The 5,588-nt window shown below is 32.9% G+C and overlaps 1 long non-coding RNA gene across 1 annotated transcript in view; it reads left to right on the top strand.

Moving 5' to 3' along the window:
• The window catches only part of LOC108744505, a 137,733-nt gene that overhangs the window by 52,495 nt on the left and 79,650 nt on the right, over nt 1-5,588 (top strand). The window contains exon 2 of the long non-coding RNA XR_001938973.1: nt 1,441-1,488. This is a non-coding gene — a long non-coding RNA (uncharacterized LOC108744505). The remainder of the gene's footprint in view (nt 1-1,440; nt 1,489-5,588) is intronic.

Below are 5,588 nucleotides of genomic sequence, written 5' to 3'. Positions count from 1 at the left end.
TTATTATTTACCACAGCCTTCTTTTTTTACTTTTTTATTACTGGTTTGTGTAATATAGAAGTGAGGCATTTTATAATTTTAAAACTATATTTTAAAGACGGTTAAAATTATATGTATCTATTTTCCGATTGCTTTAAAATTGAAAATTACTTTTTATTGTCATAAATATTTTGGATACCTTCACGTAGATTTTAATATTTTTTTTAAACGTATACCTATTATCATCACAAGGTATAACTAATAGTGGTTTAAATAAATATCGGAAAAAGCAAATGTGTAATAAAATCCATTTTAAGTCAAAAATACGATCACCCTTAACCAAGTTAAAATTTCCAAATGTACATTACCTGATACAGATTAATGTCTTCCAGCAAACTCAACAATATTTATTATCACTCACCTTGTAATGTAACCTTGTGCTAAGAGCAACTGAATAAAACTGACCCTGGTCGGTGGTTTTCCGCTTTCGATTTCTTTTAGAAAGTTTCTATAATTTTCCGGTAAATTTCAGGTGAGTGTTTACCTTGAATTTTTAACCCTTTTGTCTATCTTGGTCCGAAGACGGCAAAGAGTTTTATTGCATCATCGCAGTCGGTTAGACGAAGGGTTAATTTATGACCAAGAGGGATACCTCCACCCTTCACTGGCTGGATCCTTTTGTGTCGGAACTTGTACATTTTGTTTGTATGTGTAGGTGTATATTTTTAGTCGTTTATGCCTCCTGGGTTCAATGACGGATTCGTGTATTTTTGTTAAGACACCGCGTCTGGATGTTTTTTAGGAATTTAGTTTGCTCCTTCTGACTTGTGTTTGTCAGTTTATACATAAGTAGTACGAGACGAAACGTTGTGTTGACGTTGTGCGCCAAGTGTACGTATAATTGTATCGCGATGAAATCCAGATATTTGGTGAATGATTCAAATGGAAATTGGTAAAATCCTTTTTATTCTTCTCATAAATTGAATTGTGCGTAGGCAATCACTTTATAAAACCTTAGATACAGGTGTAGTACTTATTTTAATTTTAGTAACAATGATATTAAGGATTGCCTATGTTAAATAAAATATACATTTACATATCTTGAATATTATAAACTAAGCGGAGGATGTATGTTCATTAAAATACCTATGTTAATTTAGTTCTAACACTAGCTATAGCCAGTACCGCCTTTTATGGTAATGAGAAATATATCTTGTTTAAATTAATGTACTTTATGATTTAATTTAAATTGAAAATTGTTACTACTTCCTACATGAAGTGACGAGTAAAAGAAGAACTTTTAACTATAGGTGTTATCTTCATTAGAAATATTTAGGTGATTTGCATAATTTTTGGTGGTCAAAGGTAAAATATATTTATGTAATACATTAATGTTTGTTATTACGTGGACAATGAATCTTGGTTGTAGCTTATATTAATAATATTTCTCTTGTTTTGCAGATTACAGTCATGACAAAGAGAGAGGATCAATCGTTGAGAAAACAATATGTAAGTTTTTAAATTTACTGATTTTTAATAATAGAAATATTGATATTGATATAAATATTGACCTATTTAAGTTGTGTTAAACAAGAGATTGGGGGTGAGGGGGCTGATTGAAAATTGAAAATTTATTTATTTATTCTCTTATAAATTGTAGGTACTCAAATAAGTTCTATATTGTGTTTTTTTTTTCGGGCATGTTTATTTTTTTTTTTGGTCGCTGGTTAGAACNGCTGTAAGTGCGGTTAGAACTCTTGTGTTTATCTATTTTATTTAAATGGTCTGCATACTTTATCAATAATTTTATTTAACATAAAAATAATGAACACAGAACATCAATTTTGCTACATATCTAAGTAGTATAATCAAAGGCAATAATTTAAAAATCCATTCAAGATGTAATAAGAAAGCTAAAGGTGAAATTGGTGAAAATTATAGATATTAAAAAAAGAAATTTTGAATTCAGATGTTGGCGTCTGGGTCAATCACATTTTTGACCATTATCAAGACTTATTTGAAATCTTATTGTGACTAGCTATCAAACATATGTAGGTCAACAACAGTACCCTCATAGACTAAAAGGAAATCAGTCAAAATTAATCCAAACCAATAAAATATTGAAAAACCTGTTCATTTTAAAACAAGTTAAAGTTGAAAATCCTAGATATTGAGAAAGAATAGGCCTTCCGCTTGAAAACGAGGTCCTGTCGAACAAATCGTCCGATTTTACATTTTGAATGGATTCATGGAAAAATAAATACAACTTACTACAATTTTTGAAAAACAGTTCCATTAATAATCAATGATGATCAATGATAATATTAGACAAACGAAAATTACAAGTTACCTCCCTTCTACCTGCTTTTAGTAAACGTAAAAACTTTCGGTAGGTCGAATTGCCTCCTAATGACTATCGAATTGCCTCCTGGCAGCGGCGGCGTATGAATTTTGAGTGATAGTTGTCGACAATGATAGTAAAGACAATATCATTACAAATTACACTATAATGTTATAATAGCAACTTCAAATGCATTTTTTGTAACTCGTTTACGTGAAGCTTCACTGAACTAGAACAACAGATAAGGTCAAGGCTAAGGGTAAAATCATCGAAATAGCTTATTAGTCAAAAGCTTCTTGTCTTGTCTTTCATTTTAATAACTATCCGTAAAATAAAAAAAATAAGTGCTGTTAATTTTGAAACTAGTGAAAAACGAAAGCCGTTGCTGGTTTCGTAGACATTAAGTTTAGTTTTCGAAGAAAATACCTGTGTAATGGGTTGTAAAGAAAAGTAGGAAATTTTATGTTAAAACAGAACAAATTTTATTTTTTTAAGTAATGGCGTTTAAAGTAATTATTCAAGGGAAATTCGACTAGTACCCCGAAGGTATATAATTCTACCACCTCAAGTTTAAATTAATTACCCTTGTGTATCAACTCGACATCATGATTCGTATTGTAAAGGAATATCGGAAAAGCGGTGCATATGCATTATAATAATAAAAACCATTAAAACATTTATCAAAATTTAAGTTAGCACTAATCAATTAAAAACCTTAAGCACATTAATTTATTTTATCTCGTATTATTACTAATTACATTATTTTTTAATGTATGGAAACTGTGTCATCATAAAACCCAAGTAGTTGATAAGTTAATTTTTAGAGTTTTACATTTTCTTAATTGGATTTTAATTTAAATTTAGAAGTGCGTGACTTAAGAAAAGAACCTAATGCGGTCATATCGTTTCTGATTTTTTTTTTGTTAATAAGATAGCGAAATTAATATTAATTTATCAGGAAGGCTCTCAAAGTGTGACCATAAGTCCTTCTTTCTCCAGACAAATGCCCTGTTTTCTTGCCGTTAGTTCTACTCGTTTTACAATTAACCTTTGTGATTTTAACTGGTCATCCATTTGGTAACCAAAGCTGATCATTAGATCGCTTTGTTTATGGGGATCATGCTCCATATTTACCTACCTATCTACATAACTGATGCAAATCAGTTTGGATAAAAATGTCTCTCTGAGTAGGTACTATTACGAAACATTGATAAATATTTGGCGAGTGAAAATTATTTTTTAAGGAGCATACATAATGTAAATATTTACGATCGTCGTATCCGTCGCATTTGTTGCACCGTTTCACTGTCAACGAACGGCCTTCGAAAGCAATAAAAAGCGGTTAACTGGCGCGTGTCGTTCGCCAACCATAAAATCATGTTTTATGGCCACGTCGTTACATCACGTCGTCATCATGACCCATATTCTTCCTCCTTTTCCTTCTCCAACCACCTCACCTCCTTCACTACGTCTTTTCCTTCCTCCAGATGATGTAATCGGCGTCGTCACCGACACCGTAATAATACGTCACGATCTGATGCTGATAACGAAAACGATTTGCAATTTCGCATTTTTAAAACAAATTACAGGCAATTTTCATATCATAAACATCATTATCATCATAAGGTCGTCAGTCCTAAGACCGGTAGGACACGCACCTCCATTCTTTCCTATCTTGAGCATTTCCCTAAAATTAGAACGAACAACCCATTTCCTTAACTATTTGTGAACAGTAATCTAATCTAGGTCTATCTCTTCCCCTCCTAACTCCCGTTTCTGCCTCTAATATGTCTCTGACTAGCCTTTTAAGCCTGAAAAGGTGTCCTAACTTCTTATTAACTTCCATGGAGCCCTCCGTTCTCCTATTATTCTCTTACCTCTCTATCCACGGTAAATTCTGTATTTCTCATGCATCCTAAGAGTAGAAAAGTCGTATCTCATTCTTTTACATCAACCAAAAGTAAAAAAGGTGTACCTACCTTTTTACAGGAAGTACATATAACTGTAAGACATTAAAAAGAAAAAAAATTTACCGAAAAAAAGTTTAAAAATAAGTATAGGTATTAAATGCTAGAGGATAGTAGGTATCTATTTACCTATTTTTCAAACGACTTTTCCGTATGTTAAATAGCCTGAATGTAATTTTAATAGGTGATGCCCGAGATAAAAATGTTCAGTCTCTCAGAGTCTCTGGAAACGAGACTCGAGTCTCCGTCTCTCATCGAATCTCTCTGGTGTCGCTGAGAGAGACTGTCAAAAGCAACTCGAGTGTCTCAATTTTTCAGTTTTATTCATTCAGTCTCTCTGTGAGATACAGAGACTGTGAGAGATCCATAAAACACCTAGGCAATAACTGAGTGACTGTGAGAAACGCTCTCAGAGATGCTGAAAGATTCTGAAAGACTCTGAGAGACTGGAGAGAGACTGAAAATTTTTGTCTAGGGTGGGTAGCAATCTGTACATTCATTAATCCGATGATTTTTCTATTTCATCGGTAAAAGTAAATACGTCGCCCTATCGCTAGGTAGATAAAAACTTCTGCCCATTACATCATTCTTTTTGCTTATTACGTATGTATGTATTAAATAATAAACATACAATAGCGAACGTCAAAGTCTTTTTCGTTCCTCTGAAAACTTGCTGCTGTAAGTGCCTACATTCGGTGAAGATTTTATGCATCGCGTTCTGGTCCCGAGTTCGGTTCGAAAATGATGAAAAATGATGACGGCACATTTAGGAAATAGTACCCTACGTAGCGTAGGTTCTCGCTCGCGAAAACGGTAAGTAACTGTACAGTTCACGTAATATATCGTACGTTCTCCTCGAATAGAAACACATTACATTGAATTCATTTTCTGGAGGTTGATGGGGAGGAATGAATAGAAAATATTCGGAACGTAAATTACAAAAGTTTTCAGGGAAGGGCGTCCATGTCACGTTCTCGCTGCGCTTTTTACTTTGCATGTTTCAGCGAATGTTTCGTCTGACTTTCTTCTGTCAATTAGGGATGGGCGATGTTGAAAACAATCATCGATGTATGACCATCGATGTTCCAATATTTATTACATCGATTGTTCGATGTTTTCTGAAAAACATCGAACAATTTTAAAAATTTTAATTCAGGTATAATTTAAAAAAAGGAATTGACTAATGAAAAAATGATTATCAATCCTTCCACCACGAAAGGCCCGTTCTGATCTATTTGAAACCACATTTTAAATCTTCGAGCATCTTTTTCCAATGATTCTCCACCTAATAAAATAAATAA

This window comes from Agrilus planipennis, unplaced genomic scaffold, assembly GCF_000699045.2.
Source record: "Agrilus planipennis isolate EAB-ADULT unplaced genomic scaffold, Apla_2.0 scaffold33, whole genome shotgun sequence".
Classification (NCBI taxonomy): domain Eukaryota; kingdom Metazoa; phylum Arthropoda; class Insecta; order Coleoptera; family Buprestidae; genus Agrilus; species Agrilus planipennis.
Note: the sequence above shows the minus strand (reverse complement) of the source record. Positions and strands in the feature narration are given on the sequence as shown.